We start from the raw sequence: 22,716 nt of genomic DNA on the forward strand, positions 1-22,716 counted from the left end.
GAAACTAGTCCTACCAGCTTTTAAATTATATTATTGCACATTTAAAACAGTACAGTGCTAATGTAAGAAAAGATGATTGGTGACTGAAATGGTGATTCTAGAAAAAGACTCAAGTGTATATGAAAAAAATGACATCTCAATTATTGGAAAAAAATGGCATCTCAATTATTGGAAAAAAAAGATCTATTTTATAAATGTTAATTGGCATTTTCGGCTAACAATTTAGAAATAAACCAATTTGGATCGCTTTGGCCATTATGTCTGTGATCCTGGGCTCAGAAACTGCCAAGAAGGTTTGACTGTATTGAAGTGAAAATCTTTAGTTAAATGATAAAACCTATGTATACAAAGAAAAAAATGGAAAAATATTAACAAGGGATTAATCATCAAAGCACATAGAGTTTCTATGGATATAAGAAAAAGATATATATCAATAGAAAAACAATCCAAATTCACAAACAAGTAATTTATAAAAGAAGAACTGTAACAATGTCAGTAATAAAAAATGCATATTAAAGCAATAATGAGATACCAAAAGATGGGTAAGTTGTGAGAAATAGCAATTATAAACTCACAGCACACTTTTGGAGGGAAATTCATATATGTTTTTTTTTTAAATTTTATTTATTTATTTATTTATTTTTGGCTGTGTTGGGTCTTTGTTTCTGTGCAAGGGCTTTCTCTAGTTGTGGCAAGCGGGGGCCACTCTTCATCGCGGTGCGCGGGCCTCTCACTATCGCGGCCTCTCCCGTTGCGGGGCACAGGCTCCAGACGCGCAGGCTCAGCAGTTGTGGCTCACGGGCCTAGTCGCTCCACGGCATGTGGGATCTTCCCAGACCAGGGCTCGAACCTGTATCCCCTGCATTGGCAGGCAGATTCTCAACCACTGCACCACCAGGGAAGCCCCATATATGTTTGAAAAGCCAAATTGTGCACACTCTTTGACACGGAAATTCCATTTCTAGAAACTCATCACCAGGGAAATTGAGACAGGAGTAAATGTGTGGGCAGCAGAGCATGGAATGTGCGCGTGCACACCAGGAGTCAGACAGACCAGAGTTTCAATCCCAGGAAGATGACTTTTAAACCTTGGCCTCTTCATGAGTACCACAGATAATAATGTATCACTCCCTAGAGTTGTTATCAGAATTAAATGAAGCAATGCATGTTGAATGCTTAACAAAATACCTGACATACTATAAGTGCTCTATAAATTTTCACTATTGTCATTGTCATTACTGTTAAGATCTATCCATATTGTGCAGCCCTTCAGTGTTTGAAATGATGATGCAAAGTAGTGTTTACTGACATAGGAAGATGTCTAAGCTATAGTATTAAGTAAAAATGCAAATTATAAACAACAACTGTAATATGAAATACTTTTTTTAAAATATACAACATCTTGCTGCATCAGTGTAAGGGGTGCTGGAGATTAGCCATTTAATACGAATCTACTTAAATGGGCACAAAAATTTTGGAGTAGAAAAATGAGCACAAAGAAAGATATTTTATGACTTTATCTTAAAGATCAAACCTAAAACTTTTGAGAAATTTTATATTTTATTCTTAACACAATTTAAAATATAATGGTAACTAAGTACTAATTTTAAAAATAATGAGTTCTGAACTGCGTTGACATAATTTTTCCTGCAAAGTGTGCATGGATAGCAACTATCAATATTAGGCACTTAGCATGTGCAGGGACTTCGTAGGCACAGAGGATACAGCCAACAGTGCATAAAAGAGAGGCTTGAGGAGACCTTCAAGATGGCGGAGGAGTAAGACGTGGAGATCACCTTCCTGCCCACAGATACATCAGAAATACATCTACATGTGGAACAGCTCCTACAGAACACCTACTGAACGCTGGCAGAAGACCTCAGACCTCCCAAAAGGTAAGAAAATCACCACGTACTTGGGTAGGGCAAAAGAAAAAAGAAAAAACAGAGACAAGAGAATGGGGACAGGAGGAGGGAGGGAGCCATGAAGGAGGAAAGGTTTCCACACACTAGGAAGTCCCTTCACAAGCGGAGACTGTGGGTGGCAGAGGGGGAAGCTTCGGAGGCACGGAGGAGAGCGCAGCAACAGGGGTGCAGAGGGCAAAGCACAGAGATTCCCACACAGAGGATCAGTGCCGACCAGCACTCACCAGCCTGAGAGGCTTGTCTGCTCACCCGCTGCAGTGGGTGGGAGCTGGGAGCTGAGGCTCGGGCTTCGGAGGTCAGATCCCAGGGAGAGGACTGGGGTTGGCGGCATGAACACAGCCTGAAGGGGGCTAGTGCGCCACAGCTAGCCGGGAGGGAGTCCGCGAAAAAGTCTGGACCTGCCAGAGAGGCAGGAGACAATTGTTTTGGGGTGTGCAAGGAGAGGGGATTCCTGCTCCATGTGCCCACAGACGGCAGAGCACCAACTAAGCGAGCTCCAGAGATGGGCGCTAGCTGTGGTGATCAGCTCAGACCCCAGAGATGGGTATGGACCACTAACACTGCCACTGCTGTACCAAGAAGCCTGTGTGCAAGCACAGGTCACTACCCACACCCCACTCCCCCTGCAGGAGCCTGTGCAACCCACCACTGCCAGGGTCCCGTGATCCAGGGACAACTTCCTGGGAGAACACACGGTGCACCTCAGGCTGGTGCAACATCATGCTGGCCTCTGCCGCTGCAGGCTCACCCTGCATTCCAGTTATGACTACCGTACCCTTCCCTCTCCCTGGCCTGAGTGAGCAAGAGAGCCCTAATCAACAGGTGCTTTAACCTCCTCCTGTCTGGGAGGGGAACAGATGCCTGAGGGTGGACTACATTCAGAGGCGGGGCCAAAACCAAAGCTGAACCCCAGGAGCTGTGCGAACAAAGAAGAGAAAAGGATATTTCTCCGAGCAGCCTCAGGAGCAGCAGATTAAATCCTCACAATCAACTTGATAAACCCTGCATCTGTGGAATACCTGAATAGACAGCAAATGTTCCCCAAATTGAGGCAGTGCCGTTTGGGAGCAACTGTAGACATGGGGTTTGCTTTCTGCATCTGATTTGTTTTTGTTTATTTATTTATTTATTTATTTATTTATTTATTTATTTATTTATTTATTTTGGCTGTGTTGGGTCTTCATTTCTGTGCGAGGGCTTTCTCTAGTTGAGGCGAGCAGGGGCCACTCTTCATTGCGGTGCACGGGCCTCTCACCGTCGCGGCCTCTCCCATTGCGGAGCACAGGCTCCAGACGTGCAGGCTCAGCAGCTGTGGCTCACAGGCCTAGTTGCTCTGTGGCATGTGGGATCTTCCCAGACCAGGGCTCGAACCCGTGTCCCCTGCATTGGCAGGCAGACTCTCAATGACTGCGCCACCAGGGAAGCCCCTAATTTTTTTTTGGTTTTATGTTTATCTTAGTTTAGTTTTTAGTGTTATTATCACTGGTGGATTTGTTTACTTGTTTGGTTGCTCTCTTTCTTTTTTTTTCTTTTTTCTCTTTTTGTGAGTGTGTGTGTGTGTATGTTTCTCTGTGTGTTATTGTCTGTTTAGGTTTGCTTTTACCGTTTGTCTTAGGGTTCACTCTGTTTATTTTTGTTTTGTTTTTTTTGTTTTTTTCTTTTTATGACTGTGTGTGTATATGTTTCTTAGTGTGACTTTGTTTAGTTTTGCTTTTATCATTTATTTTGGGGTTCTCTCTGTTTGTTTTTGTTTGTTTGTTTTTTCTCTTCCTTTTCTTCTGAGCCATGAAGTTGGCAGGGTCTTGGTGCCCCAGCAAGCTGTTGGGCCTGAGTCTCCAAGGTGGGAGAGCTGAGTCCAAGACACTGAACCACCACAGACCTCTCGGCCCCACGTAATAATAATTGGCAAGAGCTCTCCCAGAGATCTCCCTTTCAACACTAAGACCCAGCTGCACCCAAGGGCAAGCAAGCTACAGTGTTGGACGCCCCATGCCAAACAACTAGCAAGACAGGAACACAACGCCACTCATTAACAGAGAAACTACCTAAAGTCATACTAAGTTCACAGACACTCCAAAACACACCACAGATGCAGCCCTGCCCACCAGAAGGACAAGATCTAGCCGCACTCATCAGAACACAGACACCAATCCCCCCAACAAGGAGGCCAACACAAGCCACTGAACCAACCTCACCCACTGGGGGCAGACACCAAAAATAACACGAACTATGAACCTTCAGTCTGCAAAAAGAAGACCCCAAACACAGTAAGTTAAACAAAATGAGAAGACAGAGAAATAATCAGCAGATGAAGGAGAAAGGTAAAAACCCACTAGACCAAACAAATGAAGAGGAAATAGGCAGTCTACCTGAAAAAAAATTCAGAGTAATGATAGTAAAGATGATCCAAAAATCTCAGAAATAGAATGGAGAAAATACAAGAAATGTTTAACAAGGACCTAGAAAAACTAAAGAGCAAACAAACAATAAATGAAATTTAAAATTCTCTAGAAGGGATCAATAGCAGAATAACTGAGGCAGAAGAATGGATAAGTGACCTGGAAGATAAAATAGTGGAAATAACTACCACAGAGCAGAATAAAGAAAAAAGAATGAAAAGAATTGAGGACAGTCTCAGAGACCTCTGGGACAACATTAAATGCGCCAACATTCAAATTATAAGGGACCCAGAAGAAGAGGAGAAAAAGAAAGGGTGTGAGAAAATATTTGAAGAGATTGTAGTCAAAACGTCCCTAACATGGGATAGGAAACAGTCAATCAAGTCCAGGAAGTGCAGAGAGTCCCATGCAGGATAAATCCAAGGAGAAACACACCAAGACAAATATTAATCAAGCTATCAAAAATTAAATGCAAAGAAAAAATATTAAAAGCAGCAAGGGAAAAGCAACAAATAACATACAAGGGAATCCCCATGAAGTTAACAGCTGATGATTCAGCAGAAACTCTGCAAACCAGAAGGGAGTGGCAGAACATATTTAAAGTTATGAAAGGGAAAAACCTACAACCAAAATTACTCGACCCAGCAAGGATCTCATTCAGATTCGATGGAGAAATTAAAATCTTTACAGACAAGCAAAAGTTAAGAAAATTCAGCACCACCAAATCAGCTTTACAACAAATGCTAAAGGAACTTCTCTAGGCAGCAAACACAAGAGAAGGAAAAGACCTACAAAAATAAACCCAAAACAATTAAGAAAATAGTAATAGGAAAATACATATTGATAATTATCTTAAATGTAAATGGATTAAATGCTCCCACCAAAAGACACAGACTGGCTGAATGGATACAAAAACAAGACCCATATATATGTTGTCTACAAGAGACCCACTTCAGACCTAGGGACACATACAGACTGAAAGTGGGGGGATGGAAAAAGATATTCCATGCAAATGGAAATCAAAAGAAAGCTGAAGTAGTGTTACTCATATCAGACAAAATAGACTTTTAAATAAAGACTATTACAATACACAAAGAAGCACACTACATAATGATCAAGGGATCAATCCAAGAAGAAGATGTAACAATTGTAAATATTTATACACCCAATATAGAAGCACCTCAATACATAAGGCAAAAGCTAACAGCCGTAAAAGGGGAAATTGACAGTAACACAATCATAGTAGGGGACTTTTAACACACCACTTTCACCAATGGACAGATCATCCAAACAGAAGATTAATAAGGAAACACAAGCTTTAAATGATACATTAAACAAGATGGACTTAATTGATATTTATAGGACATTCCATCCAAAAACAACAAAATACACTTTCTTCTCAATTGCTCATGGAACATTCTCCAGGATAGATCATATCTTGGGTCACAAATCAAGCCTTGGTAAATTTAAGAAAACTGAAATCGTATCAAGTATCTTTTCCGACCACAACACTATGAGACTAGATATCAATTACAGGAAAATACCTGTAAAAAATATAAACACATGGAGGCTAAACAATAAGCTACTAAATAACCAAGAGATCACTGAAGAAATCAAAGAGGAAATCAAAAAATACCTAGAAACAAATGACAATGAGAACACAACGGCCCAAAACCTATGGGATGCAGCAAAAGCAGCTCTAAGAGTGAAGTTTATAGCAATACAATCCTACCTCAAGAAACAAGAAAAATCTCAAATAAACGACCTAACCTTACACCTAAAGCAATTAGAGAAAGAAGAACAAAAAAGCCCCAAATTTAGCAGAAGAAAAGAAATCATAAAGATCAGATCAGAAATAAATGAAAAAGAAATGAAGGAAACGATAGCAAAGATCAATAAAACTAAAAACTGGTTCTTTGAGAAGATAAACAAAATTGATAAACCATTAGCCAGACTCATCAAGAAAAAAAGGGAGAAGACTCATATCAAAAGAATTAGAAGTGAAAAAGGAGAAGTAACATCTGACAATGCAGAAATAAAAACAATCATGAGAGACTACTGCAAGCAACAATATGCCAATAAAATGGACAACCTGGAAAAAATGGACAAATTCTTAGAAAAGTACAACCTTCCAAGACCGAACCAGGAAGTAATAGAAAATATGAACAGATAATTCACAAGCACTATAATTGAAACTGTGATTAAAAATCTTCCAACAAACAAAAGCCCAGGGCCAGATGGCTTCACAGGCAAATTCTATCAAACATTTAGAGAAGAGTTAACACCTATCCTTCTCAAACCTTCCAAAATATAGCAGAGGGCGGAACACTCCCAAACTCATTCTATGAGGACACATCGCCCTGATACCAAAACCAGACAAAGATGTCACAAAAAAAGAAAACTACAGGCCAATATCGCTGATGAACATAGATGCAAAAATCCTCAACAAAATACTAGTAAACAGAATCCAACAGCACATTAAAAGGATCATACACCATGATCACCACCAGCGCTCGTGGTGGTTTTAGGAGTAGTAGTGTCTGTGGTAGAAGTAGTTGTGCTCGTGGTTTTGGTAGGAGTAATAGTTTCTGCTGTAAAAGTAGGAGCGCTCGTGGTGCTGGTAGGTGTAGTAGTTTCTGTGGTAGAATTAGTTGCGCTTGTGGTGGTGGTAGAAGTAGTAGTGTCTGTGGTAGAAATAGGAGCGCTAGTCCTGCTGGTAGTAGTTGCAAGGATTCTTCAGTATATGCAAATCAATTGATGTGATACACCATATTAACAAATTGAAGGATAAAGACCATATGATAATCTCAGTAGATGCAGAAAAAGCTTTCAACAAAATTCAGCACCCATTTATGATAAAAACTCTCCAGAAAGGAGGCATAGAGGGAACTTACTTCAACATAATAAAGGCCATATATGACAAACCCACAGCCAACATCATTCTCAATGGTGAAAAACTGAAACCAAAACTAAGATCAGGAACAAGACAAAGTTTCCCACTCTCACCACTATTATTCCAGATAGTTTTGGAAGTTTTAGCCATGGCAATCAGAGAAGAAAAAGAAATAAAAAGAATGCAAATTGGAAAAGAAGAAGCAAAACTGTCACTCTTTGCAGGTGACATGATACTATACATAGAGAATCCTAAAGATGCTACCAGAAAACTACTAGGACTAATCAATGAATTTGGTAAAGTAGCAGGATACAAAATTAATGCACAGAAATCTCTTACATTCCTTTACACTAACAATGAAAAATCTGAAAGAGAAATTAAGGAAACACTCCCATTTACCATTGGAACAAAAAGAATAAAATACCTAGGAATAAACCTATCTAAGGAGACAAAAGACCTGTATGCAGAAAATTATAAGACACTGATGAAAGAAATGAAAGATGATCCAAACAGATGGAGAGATATACCATGTTCTTGGATTGGAAGAATCAACATTGTGAAAATGACTATACTACCCAAAGCAATCTACAGATTCAATGCAATCCCTATCAAACTACCAATGGCATTTTTCACAGAACTAGAACAAAAAATTTCACAATTTGTATGGAAACACAAAACACCCCAAATAGCCAAAGCAATCTTCAGAAAGAAAAACGGAGCTGGAGGAATCAGGCTCCCTGACTTGAGACTATACTACAAAGCTACAGTAATCAAAACAGTATGGTACTGGCCCAAAAACAGAAATGTAGATCAGTGGAACAGGATAGGAAGCTCAGAGACAAACCCACGCACATATGGTCACCTTATCTTTGCTAAAAGAGGTAAGAATATACAATGGAGAATAGACAGCCTCTTCAGTAAGTCGTGCTGGAAAAACTGGACAGCTACATGTAAAAGAATGAAATTAGAACACTCCTTAACACCATACACAGAAATAAACTCAAAATGGATTAAAGACTTAAATGTAAGGCCAGAGACTATAAGATATAAAACTCTTAGAGGAAAACATAGGCAGAACACTCTATGACATAAATCACAGCAAGATCCTTTGTGACCCAACTCCTAGAGAAATGGAAATAAAAACAAAACTAAACAAATGGGACTTAATGAAACTTAAAAGCTTTTGCACAGCAAAGGAAAACATAAACAAGATGAAAAGACAAACCGCAGAATGGGAGAAAATATTTGCAAACAAAGCAAGTGACAAAGGATTCATCTCCAAAATATACAAGCAGCTCATGCAGCTCAATATCAAAAGAACAAATAACCCAATCCAAAAATGGGCAGAAGACCTAAATAGACATTTCTCCAAAGAAGATATACAGATTGCCAGCAAACACATGAAAGGATGCTTAACATCACTAATCATTAGAGAAATGCAAATCAAAACTACAATGAGGTATCTCCTCACACCAGTCAGAATGGCCATCATCAAAAAATCTACAAACAATAAATGCTGGAGAGGGTGTGGAGAAAAGGGAACCCTCTTGTACTCTTGGTGGGAATGTAAATTGATGCAGCCACTATGGAGAACAGTATGGAGGTTCCTTAAAAAACTAAAAATAGAACTACCATACGACTCAGCAATCCCACTACTGGGCATATACCCTGAGAAAACCATAATTCAAAAGGAGACATGTACCAGAATATTCATTGCAGCACTATTTACAGTAGCCAGGACATGGAAGCAACCTAAGTGTCCATCAACCGACGAATGGATAAAGAAAATGTGGCACATATATACAATGGAATATTACTCAGCCATAAAAAGAAATGAAATTGAGTTTTTTGTAGTGAGGTGGATGGACCTAGAGTCTGTCATACAGAGTGAAGTATGTCAGAAAGAGAAAAACAAATACTGTATGCTAACACACATATATGGAGTCTAAAAAACAATGGTTCTGATGAACCTAGTGGCAGGGCAGGAATAAAGACGCAGACGTAGAGAATGGACTTGAGGACACGGGGAGGGGAGTGGTAAGCCGGGACAAAGTGAGAGAGTAGCATTGACATATATACACTACCAAATATAAAATATAAAGCTAGTGGGTCGCAGCTGCATAGCACAGGGACATCAGCTTGGTGCTTTGTGACCACCTAGATGGGTGGGATAGGGAGGGTGGGAGGGAGGTGCAAGAGGGATGGAATATATGTATACATATAGCTGATTCACTTTGTTATGCAGTAGAAACTAACACAACATTGTAAAGCAATTATACTCCAATAAAGGTGTTAAGAAAATAAAAATAAATAAATAAAAATAAAATTAAAGGAAAAAAAGGAAAGGCTTACTTGGAGTTCACTTTCTGGAGGGGAAGACAGATGGGAGCAAACCAACAAACAAGCAGGTAAGTGCTAGGGGGAGAAGAGTTCTTGATGAGGGATATAGAAGGTCACTGGATAGAGGAAAGGGAAGCACTGTCTTATAACGGGAAGTCAAGAGATGACTTGCAGAAAATGGGGAGGTTGCCTGAGGAAAGGGAGCTCCAGGCAGGAGCATGGGCTGGTGCAAGGGCCAGGGGCCAGGACTGAGTCAGACGTGTTTGAGGAGCAGCAGTGGTGCCCATGTGCTTGGACCAGGCTGGGGAGACAGGGAGGAATGCACACTGTGCATTCATGGGAAGAAGGGGCAGAAACTCAAGAGAGAATGGTCACCTGGATGCAGAGTGGAAGAGGCTTCTTAGGGAGGAGGGAGAGATGACTCCATGCTGCGAGAGAAATACATTAAGGACTGAGAAAGACCATTGGGTTGGAGCCCGGAAGTCAGTGGACAAGGGCAGCTTCCCTGGAGCCATGGTGAAGAAAGCCTTGTTGCCACGAGAGAGAAAGTGGAGATAATAGTGGACAATTCTTTAGTGAGTTTTCCTATAAAGAGGAGCCAAGAAATGAGACAGAACCTAGAGATAAGAGTGAGTCAAAGGGACTTCCCTGGTGGCACAGTGGTTGAAAGTCCACCTGCCAATGCAGGGGACATGGGTTTGAGCCCTGGTCCGGGAAGATCCCACATGCCGTGGAGCAATGAAGCCTGTGTGCCACAACTACTGAACCTGCGCTCTAGAGCCCACGAGCCACAACTTCTGAGCCTGTGTGCCACAACTACTGAAGCCCATGCTCCTAGAGCCCGTGATCTCAACAAGAGAAGCCCCTGCTCACTGCAACTAGAGAAAGCCCGCGTGCAGCAACAAAGACCCAATGCAGCCAAAAATAAATAAATTAATTAAAAAAAAAAGAGTGAGTCAAGGAAAGGAAATTTTGGGGGGGAATGGGAGAAATAGGAATATGTTTGCCTCATACTGATGGGAATGATCCAGTAGAGAGAGGAAAAGTGGTGTCGTGGAGACAGAACACAGCTGGAGCGACATCCCAGCGCAGTGGGAGGGATTGGATCCAGGGCCCAGTGCTGGCTGGCCTTAGCTGAGACTGTGGACCCTTCACCTACTGCATTTTTTCCCTCAAGTCTGGCTGCACCTAAGAATCACCTGGGGGACTTTGAAAAAACATCAGTGCCCAGCCACATCTCAGATCATTTAGAGCAGTGCATTGATTTAATGAAATTAGGCATCTTCTGCCATATTTCCAGTTCTGCCTTAGAATCAATATGTGTTTTATTTGAACAACCCAGAGTCAGTGAGAGAGACTGCCCAACAAAGATTCCCAATTGACGGGCCACGTTACTGGGGAGGGAGGCTCAGTGAGCATCAGTTTCATTAGTGGTCACTTCATTAGTTGATTTTTGTGGTTATTGTTAGTTATGGCATTTACTTTCTTTTAAAATATTTTGATTACAAGGAATCAGGTAATAACCTAGGAAATATATATATTCCTAGTTTATTCTTATTAAAGTAAGAATAGCAACATATTCTTTATATTCATCATATAATATACATATTATATAATATATAATAAATAATGTTATTATACATTAACATTAGTTTTTGCTGGGTAGGGGAATTACTGGTCATATTTTCTTTCCACTTTTAACAGCTTTTGCCATGAGCATGTATAACTTTCATCACCAGAGTAAAACCCAAATGAACCTATTTTTATTAAAAAGAAAGAAAGTATGGAAAAAGTATGGTGGTTCCTCAAAAAATTAAAAATAGAATTACCATATGATCATCCAGCAATTCCAGTTCTGGGTATATATTCAAAAGAATTGAAAGTAGGTTCTCAAAGAGATATCTGTACACCCATATTCATAGCAGCATTATATATATATATATTTTTTTTAAGATTTTTTAAAATTAATTAATTAATTTATTTATGGCTGTGTTGGGTCTTCGTTTCTGTGCGAGGGCTTTCTCTAGTTGTGGCAAGCGGGGACCACTCTTCATCGCGGTGCGCGGGCCTCTCACTATCGCGGCCTCTCTTGTTGCGGAGCACGGGCTCCAGATGCCCAGGCTCAGTAATTGTGGCTCACGGGCCCAGTTGCTCCGCGGCATGTGGGATCTTCCCAGACCAGGGCTCGAACCCGTGTCCCCTGCATTGGCAGGCAGATTCTCAACCACTGCGCCACCAGGGAAGCCCGTATATATATTTTTTTCATTATGGCCAAAAGGAGGAAGCAACCCAAGTGTTCATCAACAGATGATGGATAAATAAAATGTGGTCAACAGATACAATGGAGTTTTATTCAGTTTAACAAAAAAGAAATTCTGACACATGCTACAATGTGGATAAACCTTGGGGACTTTATGCTCAGTGAAATAAACCAGGACAAAACATTGTATGAGTCCACTTACATGCGGTATGTAGAGCAATCCAATGCACAAAACAGAAGGTAAAATGATGGTTGCCTGGGGCTGCAGGGGAAAAGGGAGTGAAAGGCTGTTATTTAATGGGTACAGAGTTTCAGTTCAGCAAAATAAAAAAGGCCTGGAGATCGGTTGCACAACAATGTGAATATACTTAACACTATGGAACTGCACACTTAAAAATGGTTTAGATGGTAAATTTTGTGTTATGTGTATTCTATCACAATTAAAAATCTAAAAAAGAAAGGAAGAAGAAGGAGAGTGTTAGCTAGCTGTGTTTCTGGGAAGTGACTGTGCCTGAAGGTTCAGTTGGCACTGGGACATGGGGATTCTACAGATGTCCTCTGAAGGTCACCTTTAGTTTTGTGAATCTGTAAAATGTTAGAGTTCTTTCCTCACATTCAAAAAGAATTCAATTAATTACAAGGATTTTCATAACATGATTTTTAACCTATAGTTTGAGTTTAGAGCCAGACTACTTCAAGAGCCTCCATTGGATACAAGTTTTAAGATTTTGGTGAGTTCAGTCAGAAGGGAAAAAAGTGGATTTTTTGGGATTCATTTTCAATGTAATCTATTTTTCCAGTCTCTGGTGTACAGCGTGATTCATTTCAAAGGGGCTCTATTTCAGGCAATGTGGTTTTAAGTAGGACTTACACAAAATGAAGCCGCCGCATCTAATTTATCATTCAGGAACCCAAACTTTGTAATTATGTGGCCAACCATTTCCAATCATGAGTCAGTTGTGAATCTAAATAGAAGAGTTCATCCACTGCAATTATATAAGTTCCTCTTATTGGGAAGGTGGTAATTACTTTGACAGTCCTCATCACTGGCTCTCTTTCAAGTTTCAGAGGAAACTTCTGTTTGAGATGTGCAGTCATACCTCCAGGCTTCACAGTCTGCTTGTTAACATCAGGGATGGACCACCTCAGGATTGGAAGCACGATGGGTCTTCTCACCAGGGCATGAGGATGAGGACCCCACTGGCTTCCCATCGTAGTACCTGGAGCACAGACATTATTCAGAAGCTGCTCTTTAAAAAATGCATCCTCGAGAGGACACACTCCAGTCTGTTACATATTGGAGCTTCAGACTAGGCACCAGCAGCATAGTTTTTGTAGATTACGGATTCGTGCTTGTTTATGTGTTTTTTTAAAGTCAGTGACTGAAACTTCAAAAGTAATAATGCTCCAAGTAAAAATCCAAACTCTGCAGAATAGTCTAAAGTCAAAGTTAAAATGTTCCATCTCCTCCTTCTAACTACCCATGATGTAAAGATCATTAACAATTAGGTATGTTTTTCTCCCATACTCTTTTCTTTGCTTATACAAAAATATATTGCGTATTCATTTTATGTTTACCACATCATACTAAGCATGGTATTTATTAATTTGCTTTTTTCACTTGACTATATCATCTCCTATGAACTGAATACTTGTGTCTCCCCCCAGATCATATGTTGAAGCCCTAACCCCCATTGTGATGGTATTTGGAGATGAGGCCCATGGGAGGTGATTAGGTTTAGATGAGGTTATGAGGGTAGGGCCCCAGTGATGGGATTAGTGCCCTTATAAAGAGATGAAAGGACAGGAGCTTTCTCTTATAAAAAAGGAGGTCAACTGCATGCTTTGAGGAGAACTTTCATGTGAGTCACATGGTCTCTCCCACCCCTGACTTGGGGACATCTTCAGGCCAGGGCAGCTCCTCATGCACTTGCTGTGAAGACCGAGTGATGGCAGGTATATCAAGGCAAAGGGCAAGAGCACAGGACCCCAGGTAACTGTTATCCTCTGAGGAGTCAGGGTCCAGCATCCATGTGTCCAAGAAAGAAGTCAATGAAAAGGATATGTCATAGCATTTGGAAATAACGCGTCTTAAATATGGAGGAAAGCGGTGATTGGTAAGGCCTGGGAGGGCAACCCTATTTCTTCTAATACAAGACCCTGTTTATTTTAAGACACACCCTGATTTCAGAGATGGTAATTTTAAAAACATGCATCTTTAAATCACTACTTTCAATGATCTACCCTATACTTGGGGGAAAAAAATAAAGAGATAAAACCAAGAACTATTTGAGTTGACATTATGAAAAGAAGATTTATCTGCAGACAAGCACATTATTGAAATACACAGCCCTGATTTTCTAAACTTTCTCATCAGGTGAGCAGGACTCTTTAGATTTAGCTTTCTGCTTCGTGCTGCTCATGACTGCCCTGAATGACTTTTAGCTGTTAGCAGGATCCACAGATCCCCTCATTTCAACGTGGCATTACAATGGAACACTGTTATATTTTGTGAAATAAATTGCCAACCTGTACTGAATTACTCCTAGAACGATTTAGCTATACAGAACCGTAAAATTCCGGACCATACTCCAAAAAAAAAAAAAAAATTTTTTTTTTAATCAGGGGCTTATTTTAGGTAAAAAAGAAATTTCTTTTTTGCTACTGGACTATAGTAGATGAATGATGACTGCTCATGCCCTGGAAAATCATAAAGGTCGTGGGTGGTTTTCCCTAGGTGGTATGCCCACAGCCGAACAAATTTTGCGGTAACTACTTGCCCATGTCTTTTTCAGTCTCCACAATGAGTTGCATCATCTGACCTCCAAACCAGGAAGTACTAAATTAATCTCCCTTTCCACACCCTCCAACCCCACCTCCTGTTCCAGTAATTAGGTGGCCCTGGCAAAATTGTGAAATAAATGAATAGTGTCTCCACGGGTCTCTTCGCCTTCTCTTTTCAAATCATCTTTATTGTTAGTCCTAATTTTCACCTTGATTTTCTAGACCCTCTGACATCCCACAGTCACTGGCATTTTCCTCCGTTCACTTTCCTGTTCACTTCTCATCAACCTCAACCTGCTGTCCTAGCCCTCGACTCTTCTCCTGCTGGATGCTTCCAGCAAAGGTGTAAATGATTTGATGCCTCAGAGTGACATCACATGTTTCCTCTGCCAGAAAATGGTTCTATTTAACAAAAGAGGTTAATAGAATGACCTAGTAGTTCTCAGAAATGTCTGCACATTAGAATCACCTGAAGCACTTTTTAAAATTATCAAATGTCTATGCTCCCATTGATAGATGGTCTGATTTAATAAGTCCAGGGTAGGACCCAGATATCAGTATCTTAAAAAATCCTCTCCACACAACTCAAATGTAGAAGCAGGAATTGGAAATCACTACTTATCCCAAGAGAGGGAGACCTAGGATGACTGCAGGCCCTGTGGTGAGTCAGACAGGAGACCCGGGATCAGGAGAATGCCTCCAATCTCACCATGTTGGCAACTGGCTACTTCAGCCAAACACCTATTCGTATCCTTGTTGTTTATTGATAGAAGTAATTTCCTACAGGTCTCTTTTAATGACAAAAAAATCAAAGTTTGCAGAAATTCTCTTTCTCTGACCAACTTCCCCAACCAAGGTCTTTGAGTTGGCAAAAATATGGTCAGTCCCATGACACATTACCTTCTAAGACTTCTGTCTCTTCCGAGACTCTGGCCATTCCATCTCTCATGCTCAGAGGAGCACAGACCTCTTTAACTTCTGAGCTCCTAAAAGAAGCAAATTCCAAACACTTTTTTTTGTTTATCCCTCTTATCCCTGAAATGGGCATAAAAACACACATGGTTCAGAGTAAGAGAGACAAATGGGTCTCAACTGAAACCCCTAGAAAACAGATATTAACAACACGACAAGAAATACAATGAAGGAAAAGCAAGTTTAACTTTCCCAGCATCTCTGATTTCATCAGACATGTACAAAGTTATGTAAGCAGATTTGCCTTACTTTCAGTGACCTGTCACCTTTGCTAATAGTCAGGTTATTTCTTCAATAGGAGATGGCTTGAAATTTTCTTTCCACTGTCTGTGTCAGCCCTACTATCACAGTACATGAAAGTAAAACATGGTAAAGCTGAATTCTTTTTCACGTGATCTGAAGAAATTTTATATTCTGGATTTCCCTGCTAATTGATATTATTTGTGACCCATACTGATCCGTTTTAAAATTAGAATTACACACCATCCTGGATCAGCATGAATTGACAGTGTTGGTGACATGGCATTGCAGTCTTGGAATGTTTCCTGGGAGGTGAACATGCTTAATGGTCCCAGTCAGGAAAACATGATGGGTGTTAAGTGATCACGTATTAAGTCCATGTATCCTAAAGGCATCCACGTGTCAACATTAAGAACAGAAAGAGCTCCCAGAAAAAAACCAAACGAAAACATAAAGAAGAAGTTTTCAAAGGGAAAAAAAAAAAAAGCTTTCTCCATGGTCTGAAACCTTTTGGCTCATTTTCAAATGTTTTATGAATTTCTGAAAGAGCCATTTTATAAAGAACCTTTTCTATGTTATTGCTCTGCTATATCTTCTATGGCCACTCTGTTGACTTGGTACTAGAAGCTGTCACAAAAAAATATGCTTGTAGCTTCTCTTAAAATTTGTGCAGCTGAGCTGGGTGAGTTTGGAGGAACTTAACTGTTAAGAATACTGGCTTTAAAAAGTCATACTGATAATAGCAACAAATTGTCAAACTTGTGAGCCTAAGTAAAGTCAATGGAAAGAAAAATGAGACCTTTACACCATCTCGTAGCTTGGGGCCTACAAAACTTGTCAAAATATGATATGTTGTGATGAAGGCATTTGCTCTGCCAGTATATTTATTCCTCAACCTGTCCTACTTTTCTCCCATCCTCCCTGAAGTTAGAGAAAGGGGAGAAACACACTTATATTACAGCTTTCACAGTTTGGATTGAATAGATGTGTTTCCTGTGTTCTCCTCCCCGACAAATCAGTTCATGCTCTGATCATTGCCTACGTGTTGGTTTCAGCTCTTTGTTTACGTTGACCCTGTGCGTTGTACTCTGTGATCCGGGTCCTTTTCTTTGCAAGCACTTTGGTTGTTAAAGGTGTGTGTAGGTGTTTCAGGGGCACGTAATGAGTGAGCAAGCTAAATTAGTGAGCTTTGGGCAGGATAAACCAACCAAGTTCAAAGGGAAGGGAAACAGCAGAGTCCATTTGAACATCAGGAAGAGAATCACCAAGCCTGGCCCTGGTCCCCGCTACCAATGTCCTTAGTCTTCGTCTCAGTGAAACATCATCAAAGAGACTTTCCAACATTTAGATTCCTGACACCATAAGCTGATTAATCCAAGAGCTTCTGATTGCTCATTCCTGTCACTTTTTTCTTTCTAATTACCAATCTCTTCTTTGTCTTCAATGGGAATTTTCTTCTCTATTACCTGAGCTGAACATGCCATCCATTTTAAATGCTCTTTTGTAACCTCAAGCGTCAATCACATGGGAGGGAGTGGGGGCTCTGAATAAGTTAGGTGTTCCTGGAGTTTCTAAATAATAATGCTTGACATCTGAATAGCAGGTTACAGTTTACAAAGCACTTTTACACCCAATATGTTGATTCTTACCGTGACCCTATGAAGTAGACAAGGGAGCCACTGGAGAAACTGAGGCCCAGGGAGGTTTGTCCAAGATCACGTGGTGCCTGATATTACCTGTTCCCGGTGCCCTTTTCACTATGCCAGTCTCCCAACGTAATAAGGCAGAATAGTCTGACAGTTTGATGGCTGCTGTTTATTAACATCCTGCTGAAGGTCCAGGAGCAGAGACAGAGTAGACCCATAAGTTATTACTACATCAGAGATCTTTATTTCGCTTTCCCTGAACCTAACAGAACTTTTTCCTCTTTGGCAATGGATAAGAATTTTATCCATTGATAAAAAAAAAAAATTAAACTTGTACTGAATTAAAAAAACACACACACAAACACGGTTAGACTCAGTCATCTGTGAAAGAGCACATTTCATCAGTGTTTCAGCTACAGCCTTCTAAAAAAGTCATTGTCCTCATAAAAATTCACAGTGAACTCACCCCACACTTCTTGCCAGCAGGATTTCTAACCATTCCCACTGTCACCGGTAGAATGCACAGAATCTGCTTCTACTAAATGTGCTCTAAGTTCACCAAAAAGCAATGTTTCCTACAGAAAATTAAACAGGAGAAAGAGATAAACCCTACTATGCTTCCTGTTCAGTTTACCAGCTACTTTTCACCGAGCCTGCCCAGGCGTGCAGAAGTACAAAGCCTGCCCATCAACCCGCGGGTGTGAGCAAATAGGCTTCACATCCAAGTCAGGACCCAAAGGAACCACATCAGGATAAGACCCCGGGCTGGGCTAACAGGATGAGCTGTCATGTGAATACATATAAGCTCTAACTCTCCAAGAGAGCAATTGCTCAGACACAGAATAAGCAGACATGAAGCCACAGGAGTAAGTGGGAGAAAAAAATCCAGGATTTCAAGTCAACAGTGAAATCCCAGTAAGAGGCAGCATCCTGTGGTCAAATACAGCATCGTTCTGCCTGAATGGAAGTCATGTGTCCTGAACACAGACGGTGAGCCTTCTTTCCCAACAGGACCTGACAAACTGTGCTTGAGGGCTGGGTTCGCTTTTCGGTGTCCCTTTTAGGAGCAATACAGTCAAGACAGGAGGCATTCAGGGAAAGAACCAAGCTCATCAGGTCATGCCTGGTACGTTGGCGATGATAAATATTTCTTGAATGACTGATACACGAGAAGTAAATATGAGCGACTGTTGAAGGAATTTGACCTGCTCATTCTGGTCAATACAAGACTTGGGGAAACTCAATAAAGAAATGATGCACTCAGGTCCTCTGAGAAGCCGATGCCAAGGCATGTGTAACATGCAAGGATTTTATTAGGGGAAGTAGCCTGCAGCTCCATAGCTTAGGTAAATACACAATACAATACAAATGATGCCCATGTATTATTTACACATGTGCTTAATTTTTTAAATTTTAGGATTTTCTATTTAATTTTTTGTTTATGATTTTTAGCTAAATTTTACTGAGACCAAAGACCATATATTGTATAATTTTGATGTTTTGAATTTTGTTGAGATATTCTTTACAGCACTGCATATGAACATTCTGGGTAAATATTTCTCATGTACTTACCAAAAAGTGATGAGTAATATAGTATAGTTGTCGTGTATTGTTGTTTATGTGACAACCACTTCATATTTGTTACTCATGTTGTTCCTATCTCTGTATCCTTTTGTCTCCACTATGTGTGCTATCGTTACTGAGAGAAGTTGTTAAAACCTCTGTGATTGCGCATGTCTATTTTTCCTTTCAGTTTTGTCAATTTTTGCTTTTTATATTTTGAAGCTATGTTATCAGGTACATACTATTTGTTTTACCTTCCTGGTGGATTGATCTTTTTTCTTTATAAAATGTTTCTTTTTATCTCTAGTAGTATCTTAACTTAAAAACTGCTTTAATACTAATATACCCACAACAGCTTTTTTGGGGGAGGGGTTGGTCAGTATTAATATGGTCTATTTTTTCCATCCTTTTCTTTCAGCTGTTGTATGTTCCTATATTTCAAGTTGGCCTTTTGTAAACAGTATTAGTTAGGTTTTATTTTCTTAATACAGTCTTATAATATTTTTTATGAAAGTATTTGATCATTTTCATTTGATGTAATTACTGATATATTTTGATTTATAGATACCACCTTCTATTTGTTTTCTATTTGTCCCAGTTGTTTATGTTTCTTTTCCTGTCCTTTATTGATTATTTTGGAATTTTCATATATTTTTAAATTATTCCATTTATCCTCTATTAATTTTCTAGTTGTATATTTTCTACTCTTCTTTTATTCTTACTCTAGGGATTACAAGGTATATCCTTAATTTATTAAAGTCTACAATAACTTAGTAGTGATGAATTATTACATTACTAATACTACTGTATTAGTAATGTAATAATTATTAATAATTATTACTAATACTACTCTATTAGTCTAATTCCTGGACAATGAAAGCACATTAGAAAACTTTAACTTTTAACATTTACAAGATACTATCTTTTGTGCTGTTGTCATTGTATATTTAATTTCACACATATTTTAAACTTTATAAGATATTATCATTGTTTTACATGGTTAATATTCATTTGGATTTATTCACATTTTATAATTTTTTTCTTTTTATTTCTTCCTACATTTCCTTGCTTTTGGTTCAGATCATATTTCTTCTCCCTGAAGAAAATTCTTTTAGGTTAGTACAGGTCTGCTGGTAAAAAATATTTATTTTATCTTTAATTTTGAAGGATATTTTCATTGGGTGTTGAATTCTATGGTGGCACTTTCTTTCAGTACTTTAAATGTCACTACATTGTGTTTGGGCTTCAGTTGATTATAGTAAGAAGTCAATTGCCCATCTTCTTGTTTTGGGGAAGATAATATGTTTTTCCATTCTCTGGCTGCTTTTAAGATTTTCTCATTGTTTTTGGTTTTCAGCTGTGATGTGCTTAAATGTAATTTTTTATGTATTTTAATTGCTGAGCACATATTATTTTTAAAATCTATGGTTTGATTTCTTTCATCAATTTCAGAAAAATTCTCAGCTATTACTTCTTCAAATATTACTTCTGTCCTATTGTCTCTCTCCTCCATTTCTGAGATTCCAGTTATACATATGATAGGCCTTTTCATCAGGTCCCATAACTCTTACTTCTTACCCTCTTTTTCATTATTTCCTCTTTTTTACTCTCTGTGATTCTGTATGGACATTTTTTTAAAGACATGTCTTCTACGTCACTAATTCTCTTTCTAGCTCTGTATAATCTGCTTCTCAAATGCATCTGTTTTGATCTTAGTTTCAGTTATTGTATTTTTTAGTCCTAGAATTTCTTTCTGATTTTATCTGAATAGATTTCAGTTCTCTGATGAAGTTCTCCATATTATCATCTATTTTCTTGAAACTTATTAATAACAGTTAAAGTCCACATTTCTTAACTCCCTTTTACTTGGACCATGTCCTGCCTTTTGATATATCCTATCTTTTGATATGCCTTACAATTTTTTATTGAATGCTGGAAATTCATATATATTTATACACATTATGAGAAATTGTAGAGGCTCTGGATAGTGTTACCTTCCTCTGGAGAGGTTCCTCTTTCACTTCCAATAGGCAAAGAGGGTAGGAACATATCACTTTTATCCAATTGGGGATTAAATTGATTATAGTCTAATTGTTCACTCTTTGTAAGGTCTAGTCTATTTATGGTTTGCCCTTACTTCTAGGGTATAGTCCTTCAGGGGTCCCAACTGAAAACCTGCAATATTTTCCAGGACTCCACCACTTTGTCACAGATTCAGTCCTAATTTTTATTTCCCCAACACCATGCCAATAGCTCTACTTAGTTTCTTACCTTTTGTGAGCATTTTTTGTCATCTCAGTTTTCCCACATTTTTGGCCTGCGCACCTCACAGTCAGAGAAGGTTTTGAGGGAGAAGTGGCTCAGACTATTGTGCTTAGTTTGCTGTACTTTCCTTTACCCAGTCTCTCAAGCACTGGATCCTTTGATTGGCCCATGTGTCAAACCTCCTTCTCCTTCCTCATATAAAGATGCCTGTCATTGGATTTAGGGCCCTCTTTAAATCCAGGATGATCTCATACTGAGATTCTTAACTAATTACATCTGCAAAGACCCTATTTCCAAGTAAGGCCACATTCACATATATCTGGGGTTAAGACTTAGACCTATCTTTTGGGGGGGGACATTCTTCAATACACTGCACCTACATAAAAGTTAAGCAATGACAGAACAACTGTGTCAACAAATATGCCCTCCTGTGCTACACTGGAAGAGCATGGTAGGTGCCCAAGAATCACACCCTCCTTAGATTGTCTACAGCAACTTGAAAATCTCTGATAGGAGAAGTGCTGGGTGACGTTTCACTTCTTACTGAGATCAGTTGAACTAGGAGGCTGGTCTCACGTCAGATGGAGGAGCTTCGTCAGCCTCATCTACTGCAAACTGTGGTGGCTCCTCACAAGGCTGGATGTGGTTCTACCGCCTGCTGCACGGAACAGTGATTTCATCCAAAAAGAAGAGGCACCTGCAAGCCAGGCACCAGGCCTGGCCAAACAGCAAAACCCAACCTCGTGCCGTATCTCTTATGAACACCTACTGTTATGGGTTGAATTGTGTCCCTCCAAAATTCGTATGTTGAAATCCTAACCACCACTACCTGAGAATGTAACTTTATTTGGAAGCAGGGCCTTTACAGAGGTAATCAAGTTAAAGCGACTCATTAGGGTGGGCCCTAATCCAATATGACTGCTATCCTTATAAAAAAGGGAAATTTGGAGACAGACATGCACACACTATGAGAATAAACACTATGTGAACATGAAGATAGACACAGAGGTGATGATTCTTTAAGTCAAGGACCATGAAAGTTTGCTAGCAAACCACCAGAAGTTGGGGGAGAGGCATGGAACGGGTTCTTCCTCAGAGGCCTCATAAGAAACCAACCCTGATGACACCTTGATCTTGAACTGCTGGCTACCAGAGCTGTGAGACAATAAGTTTATGTTGTTTAAACCATCCACTTTGTAGTACAGTTGACCCTTGAACAATGCAGGGATTAGGGATGCTGATCTTCCATATCCGCATAGAACTTTACAGTTGGCCTTCATATATATCTGCTGTTCTGCATCCGCAAATTCAACCAATTGTATTGTGTAGTACTGCAGTATGTATTTATTGGGAAAAAATCATGTATAATTGGAATCACAGCAGTTCAAACCCCTGTTGTTCAAGGGTCAACTGTACTTCATTATGTCAG

Source organism: Balaenoptera borealis (genome assembly GCF_965194805.1).
Source record: "Balaenoptera borealis genome assembly, chromosome: 2".
Taxonomy (NCBI): Eukaryota; Metazoa; Chordata; class Mammalia; order Artiodactyla; family Balaenopteridae; genus Balaenoptera; species Balaenoptera borealis.